Consider the following 17,069-nt stretch of genomic DNA (forward strand, 5'->3'; position numbering starts at 1 on the left):
GGAAAGGGGTGACCCATGATCTCTAATCTATATGACCAAGACGTTGCGGGACTGAAGGAGGCTGAACATTTTGCTCTTCTCGAAAATCTGGCTGTGTTAGGTTGCATTTCAACTTGAACCAAAGGCCCTGAATGCTGTCAGTGCCTATTCTCTTCCTTCCTTGTGGAACAGCTGAGAATCTCCATTCCCTTGTCATAGACTGGGAATCATTAGATTCAAAGCATTGTTCAAAATGAAGTTCTACTACTTAACTATTAAAATTCAATTAGAGAGCTCTTGCAACTGACAATGAGCAGGCTTTGCCCAGACACCTCCTTTCCTGAAGAACTGAGATATTCTGAAAACATGCCATAATATATCGGGCCAATTTAACTGTTAGAAATTTGTGTAGTTCACTTCATATTGTACCAATAGCCTTCTTCTTGATGTTACGCGATGAACCCCATCTTGCTTTTACATAATCTATCTTCATGTGTCTGCAAATAGTTTCCTTTTGACCCCTAGATCATGAGTATCCTCTTTTTGAAGTTATATAATCTCATTTCCTTCTACTTTGCCCATAGATATGATTTTGATTGCCCTCACGACTTTGATAGATTTTTTTGGAACATGCCTCAACCTGTGTTTAGCCTTCTTTAGTTTGCTATCCAGAATGGATGCTGTGATGGAGTGCCCCTCTTCCCCTGCTAAATGTGCTCCTCTCACAAGGCAGACTGCATTAAGAAAGGAGGACTCTTGGGTGTCAAAAATAATCAGCTCCCAAAGAGAAGCCCTCACGCCTTTACAAATTTATGCACAAAGACCAGGAAGCATTTAATTGGTGGTGGTAGGGGGCAGTTAGGCGTTGTGGATCCCTCACTGGATTTCAGAAGCACTCGCCCAGTCACTGGAACATTGAGTGTTCTGGTTTAGATTCAAAGTTAAGTTTTGTTGTTGTTGTTGTTATTTTTCTTAAATTTGGAAAAATGTGTTCATTAATTTTGAAAATTTTTTCCCCTAAGAGACTGCTATGGAACAGTTGTTAGGAAAGTTTTACTAACTCAACACCACTCACCCCTAAACTAACTCCTTCTTGGGCACTAACATACTTTGAAAGTGCAGAGTTCGTTTTCATGAGTTAAACCAGGGAGCTTGTATTTTCTTTTTCTCTCTTTATGATTTTGGCAAGAGGTTTTACTTTCATAGCTATTCAAGTGATCTCCAAGGCATTTCATGGACAAGAGATGTAGCATTTTGCTTGGGCCAGAAATTTTTTGAAAAAACTAAGCCGCAGGATGTCAGCCGTGGAGGAATCCAAGAAATCCTTCAGTCCAGGCTCTCACTATGTGGGTAAGGAGAAGTGAATGGCAACTATAGTTGATCCTGGACTGAGTCCGAACATCAGTTTCTGTTAGTTACTGATTTCTGCCAAAACTGAGTGGTCTCACTGAAATTCTCTCTCATAGAACGGTAACATCAGAAATGCAATCATGCGAAATATGACAATTTCAGTACTGTTTTTATTTCCTTCTTTTTTTTTTTTTTCCTTTTCCTTTTTCCTTGGCTTTAATGTAAAATCCTTCTTGAAAATGTCACTCTGTCTCATCTACACTGAGGGGTAATAAGGAAGGGGGATTATCCACCACTGAAGTAGAGTGCTAGATGGGGCACCTGGGGTCTCAGTTGGTTAAGAGGGTCTGCCTTCAGCTCAGGTCATGATCCGGGGAGTCCTGGGATCGAGCCCTGCTTCGCATCAGGCTCCCTACTCAGCAGGGAGTCTGCTTCTCCCTCTACCCTTCATCCCGTTTCTGTGCTCTCTCTCTCTCTAATAAATAAAATCTTTTAAGTAGAGTGCAAGATAGAGGGCTATTTTAGTAGTCTCACCCTCTGTGATGAGGATGGCAACACAAAGCAAAATCAGAGTAAGTTAAGTCCCCTAGAGTGGGCCATGCAAAGACATCTATGTGGGGCTTTGGGGCACCCTGGTGTGCCGGGCACAGCCTATACCACTGCATTCCACAGCTCCAGGGGATGAAGACTAGTCAGGGAAACTTGCAGCTCCAAAGAATTCTGAAGTCTCTCATTTCTATCTTAAAAATATTATGTGATGGGGCGCCTGGGTGGCTCAGTCGGTTGAACGTTGGCCTTCGGCTTGGGTCATGATCCCAGGGTCCTGGGATTGAGCCCCGTATCGGGCTCCCTGCTCGGCAGGAAGCCTGCTTCTCCCTCTCCCGCTCCGCTTGCTTGTGTTCGCTCTCTCACTGTCTCTCTCTCTGTCAAATAAATAAATAAAATCTTTTAAAAAAAATATTATGTGACTTGTAGGTTGTATTCCACATATAATCCATAAAAGCTAAGATGCATTTATTGTAAGACACATCATTGTTTTATCACTAAGAATGAAAAAAACTCCCAAACATTGCAAATTACATTGTGACACAGCATCGATTGTAAAATGCATTCTAATTTCAGAGGTGTTAATACATGAATGTCTGAGAATCAATGAAATCCTGGATATTTATCTGTATTTAATATAAAAATATAATTTCCTCTCATTCCCCCAATCTTTAAGCAAGCTTACTTCAAAAAGATGTGCCATGTTTCTCCTTTGGCTTTGTGTACCCGCTGGTATATAAATGCAAACACCCAGGAGTATTCATATTCCCGTTTAAGAAACATTAATTATACTATTTCCCAGAGTCAGTGATATGGAGCATCTTTGGGGGTGGGGAGGTAAAGGGAGGATCTGTGGAACATGTTTCATTTAAAACCCTAGAAACCCAAGAAAATTAAAAACATGTGTTCAAATAAAAACTTGCACATGAATGTTTATGGCAGCATTATTCATAACACCCAAAAGGTGGAAACAAACCAAATGTCCATCAGCTGATGAATGGATAAACAAAACATGGTATATTCATAGAATATTTTTCTGCCATGGGGGCGCCTGGGTGGCTCAGTCGTTAACCGTCTGCCTTCAGGTCAGGTCATGATCCCAGGGTCCTGGGATCGAGCCCCGCATCGGGCTCTCTGCTCAGCGGAAAGCCGGCTTCTCCCTCTCCCACTCCCCCTGCTTGTGTTCCCTCTCTCACTATGTCTCTCTCTGTCAAATAAATAAATAAAATCTTTAAAAAAAAAAGAATATTTTTGTGCCATGGAAAGGAATGAGGTACCCATACATGTTACAACACAGATGAACTTGAAATACGATGCTAAGTGAAAGAAGCCAGTCACAAAAGCCATACATTATGAGTCCATGTATATGAAATGTCAGAATAGGCAAATCATAATGGTAAATAGATTAGACGTTTCCAAGAAGCTGGGGGAAGGTTGGAATTGAAAGTGACTTTAATGAATATAGGGTTCATTTTTGGGGTGATGAAAATATTCTGGAATGAGACGATAATGATTGTTGTACAATATTGTGAATATACTAAAACATACTGAGTTGCACACTTCAAAGTGATTAGAATGATGAGTTTTGTTATGTAACTTTTACCTTAATAAAATGGGTAAAAATGCCTAGCAAATGTTTGCCTCCCCCAGGGAAAAGTAGAAGCAGCTCTGCTGGAGATAGGATTAAGAGGATGTCTTAGCTTAGCCTTGCTCTTGCTCCCAAGAATGACCCCCGAGGTCCTTGTCCAGAACAACCCTGGGGCTCTGAAGAGCCAGTGTGAAACCCATTGCCCAAAACTCTCCTCACACAATGGCCTCCTTTTCCCTGGTGTCTTGCAAGGCACAAGCCACCTTCTCCTGGGAGCAGATCCCCTGAGTAGCGAAGAGAGTGGAACACTTCAACACGTGCTTTCCCTCTCCAGTTCTTCCAGGTACTCCAGATGCAGACTGCTCCCTCCCTGGCACCAAGTTCCTCACACATTTTGGAGCCAAGTTTTTATACCACCCACATCCATCATGAAAGGCCAGCCATGAGGACTTTGGAGAAGCAGCATGTTCTGCTGGAAAGTTTCTTCCCAACCTTAAATCCCCTCTGGAGCAAGGCACGGGCACATGCACCTTTCACACTCACATCTGAGGCATGCAGTCCGCTCGGCCCCAGGAGCTGCTTTGGTCAGGAATGTCCAGTTGAGCCTGCCCCAAACTCAGCACGTGTTGAGAGCTGATCACAGCAGACCCATGTATTTACTGCATGTTCTGACTTGGCTTTTGTTCACAGTAATGTACCTGTCCCCTCTCCGTATCCCTGGTTTCATGGCTGACACAGTGCCATCATCTCTGACCCCCGTGTCATCTGTGAACGACTCATATCTGCCATTTGTGTAGCCTCTCCTTCTAGTAACTGACTCTGTGCACTCCGAGGAGCAGCCTGAATAGCGGCAGCCTGGAGCCCCAGTCTCCACCTACACTAAGTCCCCAAGAAGGAGCCCATAATGCTGTTTCCCACATCTTTCCTTCTGCTATTTTCTCTGCTTGACATTTTCTCCCTCCTCTTTTTGCCTAACTCACTCATGTTTGAAGACTCAGCTCAGATCCAGTAAATGGATGCTTGGGCATATAATATGGAAAGATTCATCTCACCTCCCACTCTACATACATAAAAAAGTTAGATAAAATATAATAAAAGTAAATAATACACAGCCAATCTTAACACATAGAGAGGGAAATCCACAATGCCAGCATGGAAGAGGGACCTGGCATGGGAGCTGTGAATATACACTGATTTCTAACTCACAGGAGTGGGAGAGGTTATATAAGTGAATATGGAATTTGCTCACCTGGGTGAACTGAAACCCTGAACAAAGATAGGACTCTTAAACAATGCCTTTCCTGTGAAATAGTGATTTTACCTAGCCCTCCACCCCCAGGACCATACGTGGAAATCAGAACCATGTGAGAAGTCAGAATCCTTGGCCAAAACCAAAAACACTTGCGGAATTCAAACGCACGTAATCCTTGGGTTAAGACTCCAAGATAAAAAAAAATTAATGTAAGATGTAATGAGCACTCAGTGTTATATGCAACTGATGAAGCACTAAAATCTACCCCTAAAATTAACAATAGAGTATATGTTACCTAAATTGAATTTAAATAATTTTTTTAAATGAATGTAAAAAAGCAAATAATCTCAAATTAACCCATGGGGATGCTTCCATAAGACAAAACGCAAGTGACTCCCACAATACACACCCCTACTGAGATGACATCCTCCTAAAATATTATGTACCACACAAGGAAACAGCCACATAGAAGGGGAGTCCTCACGTGAAACAAATGGAAGAATTCACACCGAATGGCTGGACAACTGGACTATCTGAAGGAGATTTCAAAGTAAGTTTTTTTAAAGTGGTAAAATGATAAATGAAGGTGGTGCACGTAGGTCAAGAGCAATAAAATATGGAAAATTAATAGGTGGATTTTTAAAAAAATTAAATAGAAATTAAGGTATTTGTTGACTTTAAAAAAACCAATGGATAGATAATACAGTAGACTAGAACAGAAGAGAATTAGTGAGTTGGAATATAGCTTTGAGGAAATTACCCAAAATGCAGCTCACAGGAGAAGAAAGATAAAGTTAGACCTGTAAGATAGACTGAGAATATCCAGCATGCATCTAACAGAGAGAATGTAAATCTAGAGGAGACCGATGGTCATAGAAAAATAGGCTAGTTTTTTTTTTTTAATTGTGGTCAAAAAACCCCTCATAATATAAAATTTCCTATCTTAGCCATTTTTAAATGTACAGTTCAGTGGTATTACATATATTCACATTATGGTGAAACCAAACTCTAGAACTTTTTCATCTTATAAATATGAAACTGCAAACCCATTAAACAATTTGTCCTTTCCCTTCCCTGCCCCCAGCAACTATCACTCCACTTTTTGTTTCTGTGAACTGGACTACTTTACATATCTTATATAAGAGGAACTGCATTTTCCTATTTTTTAAAAAAAGATCTACTGATCTCAGGACCCTGAGATCATGACCTGAGCAGAAACCAAGTCAGACGTTCAACCCACTGCACCACCCAGCGACCCCCCTAAAGAAGTATTTTCCTAGCTTTAAAAACAGATCAAATCGGGCGCCTGGGTGGCTCAGATGGTTAAGCATCTGCCTTCGGCTCAGGTCATGATCCTGGAGTCCAAGGATCGAGTCCCGCATCGGGCTTCCTGCTTGGCGGGGAGTCTGCTTCTCCCTCTGACCCTCCCCCCTCTCATGCTCTCTCTGTCTCTCTCCCTCTCTCTCAAATAAATAAATAAAATCTTTAAAAAAAATAAAAAAATAAAAACAGATCAAATCAGCATACACGGTCCTGGATAAGATAAATAAAAACAAATCTATACTCAAGGTACTTTGAATCAATATGATAGAATATCAAAGATAAATTATTAAAAGCCCCCAAAAAGGAAAGAGAGATTACTCACAAAGAGATGACTGTTAACCTGACAACTGTCAACCTGGCATTCTATGCCTAGCTTGATCCATCACTGGGAAATAAAATTAAAATAAAGAGATTTTTAGACAGAAAAAAAAGACTGATGTAATTTGCCTATTCACTGGCCTCTCCAAAAGAACTACTGAAGAATAAACTAGAGTAAAAAGGAAACTGAACTTAAATGAAAAATGTGAGATGCTGAAAGCAATGCTGAGTATTAAGCATACTGTCAACACTAAGTAAATATAAACTTCAGATATGTATATATATCTATATGCGTGTACACATACATGCACTAATAAGGGAAGGGTATTTAAAGGTGGATATAAAATACTTGTCAATTACATGGGCTATAGGGAATGAGATTTCATAGTGAGAGAGTCCTATGTGCCTCACAATATTCACACAGAAAACAGACATGTTGATTAATTTTAAACCTTATTAAATATGGTGTGCATGTTTAAAACAGAAGAGTAATCTCTAAATTAACCCAAATGGAATGTACTTCCAATTTATAAAAAGAGAAATAAAGATAACTTTTTCGATTCAATAGAAAGCAGGAAAGAACACAAAAAGAAGCCAAGACAAGACACAGTAATTGAGAGCTACCTAGCAATGGAAATGAATGCCTACATCTGTATGTATTAACAAGGGTAAACCACAAAGATACAATATCCAGAGTATGAGAAAAAGTTGCAAAGTCTATGCATGGTGTTAACATATGTATTTCTTATAACACATGAAATCCCGTTTATTGTTTAAGTATTTGTACAAATACAAAATATGATTGTGAAGTGCTAACACCATCACCAGGCTAGAAGTTGCTTCTGTAGATAAGAGAAAGAATATAGAATTAAAAAATCCTACAAAGAAGTTTTCTACCATATTGGTAAACCTTAATTCTGTGTAAGTTTTGAAACATCTATGAAAAAAATGTTGACATTAGTTAAATCTAGGTGGGGAGTATAGGTTTTATGATATTATATTATTCTTGTTCGTTTCTATAGATTTGAAATATTTTATTAAAAAAATATTCAGCTCAGGATGCCCCTCTCCCATGAAGCCCTCCCAGGCTCTCTATATCTAGACCATATCTGATACTCTCTCCTGTGCTCTTAAAGCTACTGGCACTTACCTATCAAAGCACCTGTCATATGATGGCTTAAGTGGTGCTTTCCAGAAGCAGAGCCTGAGACAGGGTTTTGGGTCCATATGATTTACAGAGGAAGAGTTCATCAGCAACAATCTGTAAGGGAGAGACTGAAGTAGGGTAAAGAAGGAGAAAGAGCCAAGCATAGATGTGCTCTAAGGCACAGCCTAGCCTTGGTCTGATCTGTAGGGATGGGACTCTGAGGCAAAACCACACCACAGGGTTGTCTCCCTCCCTGGGTAAGATGGCTGCCTTTTGTACCTCTGTATCCATTTGACTGTGGCCCATCACTGGTGGAGGTATGTGGCTCCAGGCATTCAAGTGCATCTCTCTCAAGAAGGAAATGAAGGAACTGTAGCCTAGTAGCCAACACTCTTAAGAGGTGGAGCTCAGTGCAACAGACCCAGCCATCATCTGGGTGAGGCACCAAACAGCCTCTACCATACCTATATCATCTTTATTGCTCATGTTCCTCTCTACCTTTCCTTAAATCAGGAGCTGGGTCCTACTCAGCATTCTGGCCTCCAAGCCTACACAGTGCTTGCATAGAGTGGGCTCTCAGACACATTTAATGAACTGGAATGAACCTAGGAAAAAAATGATCCAGAAATGCTAAAAGGGAATGTCATGTCAATAGGAAAAAGGTTAAAGATTCTTCCTCCTGCATTCCCAAGCCCATTGGGTGGAGTGCTAAATTGTTTTCTTCCTGATAAAGAGACAAGCATGCATGCATCTATTCATCAAGCATTTATTCAACACCTACTATGTGCCATGCACTGGAGACTAAAAGCCGTATATATTGTGCTTATATCCTTGGGTTATATTACAGTCAAATGAGTAAGGCAATAAATTCCTATCAACTTGTATTAATGGAGGGTCCAGTTTCTAAGATCTGTGGGAGTTACCATTTTGAAAGATTAATACAATCAACCCATAAGCCCTTAACAATTCAGAAAGGGAAACAGGAATGCAGATTTAAAAATCTGATCTCAGATAAACTTTATAAGTTTAATAACTTGAGTTCAACTATGTGATAAATGTTCAATATGATATATAATTCATTCATTCATTCATTTGTTCATTTCTCCTTTGAGCAAATATTTAATAAGGGTCTATTGTGTACTAAACACCGAGAGGCACTTGGTGTCGAGTGTTGAATAAGACAACATGTTCATAAATTTACAGATTACAGACTAGTAGGGAAGGCAAACATTTTAGAGTTACTCATAAGTAAATAAAGAGTGGCAAGTTACAGCTAGTCTATGAATGAAGAAAACGAAGTACTATGAAGCAAGATAATGGAGGACACCCTGATTTGGTTTCAACAGTTATGAAAAGCATCCCAAACAAATTGACTTTTTTGTACATTATGAGTGAAGAATGAGGACAAGTGAGTAAAGAGTGAGTAGAAGAGTATTCAGATTTAGGGGAAAGAATCACAAAGTTTCTGATGACTGCATCACAAAGTTGGCTGCCTTTAGCTCGGGAGTAGCGTGATTTGGAGAATGGCGGGGGTGAGAGGGCATAGGGGCTGCATCACGCATTTCTTTGCAGGCCTTGCTAAGATATTTGAATTTCATTCCAAATGTAAAAGGGAGGGGGCACCAGAAAGTTTAAGCAGAAGAGAGATATAATCTGATTCATGGTTTTAAAAAGATTAGTCTACCAGAATGGATTGGAGGCAAACAAGGATGGAAATGAGATGGAAAGATAAACAGCCATCAAAGAGATCCCAGTGGCTTGAATGAGGCATGGCAGGTTCAGTACATATGTTGAGTGTTGGATGGACGAAACTGGGAGGTAAACTGGAGGAGTGTAGAAGGGAGAGACGTAAGAATGATTCCAGCAACTGGGTAAGTGAAAGGACTTTTAACTAGAGATGCAGAAAACTGAGTAGACGTTGACACTAAGAACTCGGGAAGACTTCTAGGTGTAAGTGTAATATCTGGACAGGACATTAAAAAAAGATTAATTTGAGAAAAGGGATTGTTCTAGGTGGAAAGAACAATGTAAACCTAAGCCGGGGATGAAAGAGTACATGGCATAGAAATGGCAGAAAAAGACTATGGCATAGGGTATGCAAAGTGACACTGTGTGGGGATGTTGTTATCAGGATGTAAGATTGAAAAGTTAAGTAGACATGAGGAATCAAAGTCTCTGAAATTAATCTGTATAAAAAGATAATCTTTGGAGGTTTTAGGCAGTGGAATAACATGTTTAGACCTCTTCTTCTTCTTTTTTTTTTATTTTTTATTTTTAGGAAGATCTCCAGAATTTTTGGAGCTCTGTAAGGGAGAAAATATAGTTGGTGTTGGAGAAAGAGACATTTTGGGAAAATTGAAATCTATGCAATCTTTTTTTAGCATCTCTAACAGATCAGTTTAAGAATATGAGCATGCATTATGTATAATTTGGGTTGTTTTTAAAAAGATCATGTTTCATGTTTGTTATATATAGAGCTGCTAAGGCCTGGACAACTCTTGGAATAGATTTTATTTTCCCATTAGGATGGAGGTGGGGGTGTGGTGGCTACCCATTGGTCAACAATGTTGCCTTGTCAAATCTTGTCTTTTCTAACCTAAATTTTCATATAACTCTTTTATAACTCAAAAAAGGAAGGCTGGTTTTGCTTTCATTTTTGGATGGCCTGCTCTATTGCCCACTAAAGTGATCTTCAGACCAAAAAGCAAAGGCAAGGAAAATATGACTGAGAAATCATGGGACAGCAGATACTATTTATGGCATGGGATTATAAAAAACATATAAAAATAATTTTTTCCTGTTTTTGCTTTTTGGTACCTTATACATTTTTTTAAGTCAAAGCAGTGTCCTTAACCAGGAGTTAGTAAACTTTTTCTGGGGCCAGATAATAAATGTTTCAGGCTTTGTAGACTCTATGGTCTCTGTAGCAAGTATTCATGTCTGCTTTATAACACAAAAGCAACCACAGATGATACATTAACAAATGATTATGCCTGTGTTCCAGTAAACTTTATTTACAAAAACAGTGGTTGAGCCATATTTGTTGACCCTTGCCCAAGACCCCCACATCTAATAATATCATAAGGTTTTTGGGGTTTATCTTGTTACTCTTTAAAAATGTCTGCTTCTGCTTTTTATAGCATATGTAGTTTATAAAGTATCACTATGTCTAACTTATCACTTACAAAGGTGGCTCAGTTTAATCTACCCATGTGTGGCAGAGGCAGTACTCAATAAAAGTGAGTCCTGGGAGTGGTAGCCCTTTGTTTTAATCAAAGCTATGAAAATTGTTCCCAAATTCTAACTTATTTTTGTGTCCCCCAGTTTTGATTTATCTTGAGTTAATATTTTTTTTATTTTTATAATTTTTTATTGTTATGTTAATCACCATACATTCCATCATTAGTTCTTGATGTAGTGTTCCATGATTCATTGTTTGTGCATAACACCCAGTGCTCCACGCAGAATGTGCCCTCTTTAATACCCATCACCAGGCTAACCCATCTGCCCACCCTCTCCCCTCTAGAATCCTCAGTTTGTTTTTCAGAGTCCATCGTCTCTCATGGTTCGTCTCCCCCTCCGACTTACTCCCCTTCATTCTTCTCCTCCTGCTATCTTCTTCTTCTTTTTTTTTTTTAACATATATTGCATTATTTGTTTCAGAAGTACAGATCTGTGATTCATCAGTCTTGAACAATTCACAGCGCTCACCATAGCACATACCCTCCCCAATGTCTATCACTCAGCCACCCAATCCCTCCCACCCCCCCACCACTCCAGCAACCCTCAGTTTGTTTCCTGAGATTAAGAATTCCTCATATCAGTGAGGTCATATGATACATGTCTTTCTCTGATTGACTTATTTCTTGAGTTAATATTTTTAAATTTCTGTTTGATGGCTAATAAAATTTGCTTCTTGAATAAAATTCTCGACTCTCACTTACCCTGAGTGGACAACTATTATCAGTACAAGAGCTAAAGGGAAGGCTGGGGTCAATCTCTGGGAAGGGGTTTTAAACTTATAAGGCCTCTAATTTTGCCAAGACCTCTCTCTTCCCAGAACCCACAAAGACTCCAGTTTGCATTTACTCTGGCATGATTCAATTTTAGTGGGAAAGAAATCAAAGCAATGTTGTCACAGTCCACTAAATCATCCCCAGCCTGTCATTTACACAGATGTAGGATTAACAAGGTAGGCAACATCTGTGGATAGTATGGTTCACAGGTCTGATGAGACCTGTTTTAACAGCAATGAGGGAATGCTCCCTGTTTGGAAACTTAGAGGCATACACCCAGGTATGGAGAAAGACAGGTGTGTAGAGAAAAAAAAATCAAGTGCTTTATAAATGTTAGCTAGTAGCATTATCATAGATTATTTTTTTAAACAACTGGCTAGTCTTTAGCATATCCTCCTCTTCCCTGCTTTAGATCCATCTTCGTGAGTTAGAGTAAGCAGGAGACTGATTTTATTAGAGCACAAGAGCTAACATATGGGAAAGGCATGAGACCTTGTGTCTGTGTTCCTCCAGAGGGCAGATGCAGAATGGATGGTGGTGGTGGGGGAAATCCAAGAAATAATTGAACTCAATATGAGGAAGAACTTTCTGGAAGTTAGCACAGTCTGAGACTAAGACTGTTCTGGCTTGTGAAGTGGCAAGCTCCCCACCACTGGAGAAGCTGCCTTCCCATGAACGGCAGCCAGGACAGCAAGAGTTATGGCATTGGGTACAAGCAGGGAAGAGATAACCACTGTTTGCTTCAAATAATGGTCTCTGGAGTCTGGTAGCCTGGGTTCAATCTTGGCTCTGTTACTGTTGCTTACTCTGAGTTTTAGTTCTCTAATCTGTAAAATGGGGATAATCATAGTACATTTTCACAGGTTCCGTGGATTTCCTAAGATCATGCATATATTGTGCTCAGCGCAGTGTCTAGCCATAGTCATCATTAAATTGCTATTGTCTTTTGTTGTTATTAAAGAGCTCACAACAAAGTAGGATTTGCGTAGAATTTCTCCTGGCATCACATACTGAGTGCTCTCTCTGTCTTGTGCTCGAGCCAAGATCGATGCTGAGATACGGAAATGGATACAACGGATTCTTTCTCACAAGGAGCTCCCAGCATGCATATGCTTGTGTACAGGGATCTCCTTAGGATTAATTAGTCCAAGCAGACCTACTGGCCTGGGTCTCAGGGAATGACATGTCTGGCTGAAGCCCAGCCGCTGTGCCTGGGAGAGGGCCAGTCGATGGGTGATGGAAATAGGTGAGCCACATGGTCCCACACCATTTCCAGAGGGTAACAAGCAGACACAGTAAACTCCAGAGGACTGTAGGTAATCAAACAAACAAGTCACAAGTGTTTATCTAGGAAAATTAAAATAAATGTGAAAATCAGCATTATGGTGAGAAAGAAGCCTCAAAAAGTCGGTCTGTCAGTATACACGTGGGGGGTAGCTTGTCCAAGGCCCATGCAAACAGTGATCGAGAACAAAAGGAGCTATAAAGAACTACAACTTGTGGAGCATTTATTAAATGTCAGTCATTGCCCAAGATACTTCATATACACTGGAATATTTACTCTGTTCAGCAGTCTTATGATATAGATGCTACTATTAAAATATCACCATTTAAGTTAAAACTGAAGTTTGAAGAGGTTAAACTACCCACGTGGGGTCACAAGGTACACAGGTGGGGAGACTTCCAGGCTAACAGTTTACCCAGGAGGAAAGGATTACTGAAGAAACATCGGTTTGCTAGCCATTCTCCTTAGGACAGAATGGTCCTGACTGTGGCTTCTGGGCTTTGTGGAGACAATTGAGCATTCTGGATCTGAGACCTCCTGCTGACTTGATTTTGCCATTGGTACCTCCCTGTAGTAACCTGGAATCACACCTCTCTGCAAAATTGCTTTGAGATGAATAAGAGGAGATGGAGAACAAGGAATGAGACAGATGTGACAGTTGCCATGGAAATGCAGGAGTCTTTGTAGCCCTATTCTGGGTGGTGACACTCATAAAATTGTATGAAATGGGACTATTCTGCTGTGAAGGTATGTGAAGGTGTGATGATCACAGGGATCCCTCTTCTGCAAAAGGAGTGGTACAGTGCGTTGACACAGGTAGAGGCAGAGAAATAGTGCAGCATTCATAGGCTCAAATTCTATGTGATTACCTGGCTGTGTGGTCTTGGACAAGTCATTTAACCTCTCTTGGTTTCAACTTCCTTTGAGGTAACAATGTCTACTTTGTAGGATTTCTCTAAGTATTAAATGAGTTAATGATGTGAAGTGTGGGACATTAAGTCAAATATCTCAGCCTATTAATAATAGCTGACTCTCTGCGTGACCTTGGATTTATTCTTCTACCTGTATCAATGGAGGTTCATCCAACATGAAAAATGGGCCAGAACTCAGCTTCTTTCCTGACTTGGCAGCAGTGTAAAGGTGGGGATAGTTACCTTTGCCAATCTTAGCTAGGTCTGACCTTGCATAAAATCAAACAAACAGAATCTTATTCCAAATCCCCACAGGAAAGAGCATGGTAGGGGTCATTCTTGCTCTGCCAAATATTGGCTCTCTTTCCTGGACATTTAAAAATATGTATTTCACTGGTAAAACAAAGCCCGCTGATGTCCAAAAGAAAAGCAGCAAGCAGAAGAAGCCTTCCCCTCTCCTCTCCCTTATTACTAATGCTTATCCAGGACTACTGGTGTGAAAGCAGTATCAGTGTTAGAAGCTTGGCAGCCACCACTGTAGTGATACCTCGGGCCTTCCAGAATGTTCCAGCCCCAGACTTGTAAGAAGGGACTGCTCCAAAAACAAGTCTGGACACAGGCAGGAGAAAAAAGCATCATGGTTGTATGGCAGAGTTTCTCAATGATGCCTAATGGTTCCAAATGTGTTGACTGGAGTGTGATACCTGCTCAGATCTTTCACACCTCTACCCAACTATCTCCCCTTCCCCGCAGAAAAACCCCAAAATGATCTTACCAATATAAAATGATCTGACAGCAGATTCTAGAGAAACCATCCTGGCCAGGTGCAAGATGGTCACTGCTCTCTTTCTTTCATAGCTGTGGGGTTTTGAAAAAAATGAATGCATCCTTGGGAAACCCCAAGTGCTTCTTCCACTCTCAGGAGAGGACAAGGCTGCTGACCTTGAAAGATCATTGTGAGCATAGAGACTTCACGAGCTTATGAATCAATGAATATGTTTAGGCATCCTTCTCAGGGCTGGGGAAGCAGAGGCAAACAAGACAAAATTATTGCCCTCGAGGAGTCTATGTTCTTCAGAGAAGACAGACATAAGCAAACACATTAGCAAACAAGATAGTTTCAGCTACTGAGATGAGCTACGATGGAGATAAAACAGAGTCAGTGGTACAAAATGACACAGTGTGCTTCTTTGGTTATGTGATCAAAGGAGGTCTGTGAAGAGGTGACATTGGAGTTGAGACATGAATGGTGACAAGGGGCCAGCTCTGCCAATATCTGAGGGAGGGACAGAGAGGAATACATGGAAAAGCCAACAGATGGGGACACAATTTGGAATATCTGAGGGTTATGGCTGGTGGCCAGTAAACAAAGGAAATGCCTACAGCTCTTTAGCTACCTGCTTACTCTCAACTGACAATCTCTCAGCTCCAAAGCTGAAATCCCAATGGAGAGAATTCTGAGTGAAGTGTGCAGCTATTGACGTGTTAACTCTGGCTGGAGGGTCAAGTTTATATCAGAACGTCATGGCTCCAATGGGAATCATATGGATAGAGGGAGGAGAAAATATAGTTGCTGGGAAAAAAAGGAGAATGTTGTTCCCAAAATGAAAGGAGAGTGGCTGGTGCTCAAAACAAGACTCATTCTTTACACCAGGTTCTGTGGTTCCAAAGAAATTTGACCTTCCTTGATGCCTCTTAAGTTGGGCAGGTCATTCTCTCTCTACCTGAGGAAGAGGAACCTTGGTACAGAGACTGGAGAGTCCCATGCAAGGTTACATAGGTTATAAAAGGCTAAACAAAACAGGGAGTCAAGTTTCAGGTTGAAATCTTAGGATACACTGTCATTTATTTTTGGTTCACTTACCCATTTATGTTTATTGGATATTTATTATATCCTATTAGCTGTGGTCCTCCAAAAGGATTCTTTGTTCAAAGAATGTTGGAAAAACCAACCTGCTATCTTTTGGAGATTCTTAAGTTATATTAGCATAAAGAAACAAAGCTCTTGAAACACAGCACTTATTGTATTTGATCACTGAACTTGATTTCTACTAAGTAAAATGCAAATCTAAATGATTTTTAGTTATTCCTTCTTCATTTGAAAATTATACGTCAAATATCTACTGTAATATATAACAGAAAGAACAAGGAGCTGAAATAAAAATGTCTGGTTTAAACCCAACCTCTGCTGGGTGATCTTAGGCAAATCACCTATTATTTGTACATTTGGGTTCCTATTTTTTTATCTTAAAATGAGGAGAGTCAGACTAAATGAGGCTAAAGTCTCTTCCTGCTCTGATAGTCAGTAATTATATTTCTATTCCCCAGTGCTATAAAAGTTACAGATTAGAGGAAATATGGTTCTCAACTTTCTGGAATTTACATTTCATTTGCAAAAAGAGAGGGCACACTTGTGCACATGCATGCATGTATATACACACACATACACTCATGCACACACATGACCCAGGATCATAAACATGTGATTATATAGTCCTAAGTATATACAACCTTGCTCATCTCAAAGTGAGAGTAAGGATAATGTTTGGTTGTTCTATGAGGATCACAGTGACAAGAGAAAGGTTATGTGATATTACCAAGGTCATACTATGTTTAATTGCAGTTGCTATTACCACACGTATCCATTGTTGGAGATCTCTGCAAGTTAACCCATCTTTATAATGGAATTTATGCTCTTGGGAAAGTGCAAAATTGACAAAATAAGAACTCATATTTGTATAACTCTATAGTTTAAAAACAGCTTTACTGAAAAGCCTAGTATGTCTATTGTTATGACCAGTATCTTTGTACAAATTAGAAATCTGTAGTACACGGCATGTAAGCCACCTGTCCTGGGTGTGCTAAGGGGCAGGGTTGTTTCTGCCCAACCCCATAGCTGTCTTGCTCCATCATTCTGCCCTCACTGGCCTACTGAAAACACTGCATTCTAGAACTGGAGGTCAAATAGGGTGATTCCCTGCTTGCACTGAAATCTCAGTATTTCAAACAAGAATGAGAGAAAAGGCACCATCCCCATTCCCTTTACCCTCATGTGAATATCTTCCTTCCCAATTTTGTTTTGGCAGTTGGGATATTTGAGGTGGAAAGGGAATAAAGGATATTAAAGACATAGCTCATCCTAGTAAATGACTCACACACTTGGCATTTGCTCTTGATGGCAGGGCATAAAGCATACAAACGGTTTAGCTACTACCCTTAGCTTCCTGGAAAAAATGGTTCTCATGGAGCTACATATAAAATAGAATATTACACAGGAGAGAGCATATTTAGAAGACAAAGTCCTCAGGTCCTGAACTTAAGGGTTATGGAGTTTTGGTTGATTTACTTCTTTGA

Source organism: Eumetopias jubatus, unplaced genomic scaffold (assembly GCF_037043125.1).
Source record: "Eumetopias jubatus isolate StellerSeaLion01/CBP00866 unplaced genomic scaffold, mEumJub1_p1.0 scaffold_15, whole genome shotgun sequence".
Taxonomy (NCBI): Eukaryota; Metazoa; Chordata; class Mammalia; order Carnivora; family Otariidae; genus Eumetopias; species Eumetopias jubatus.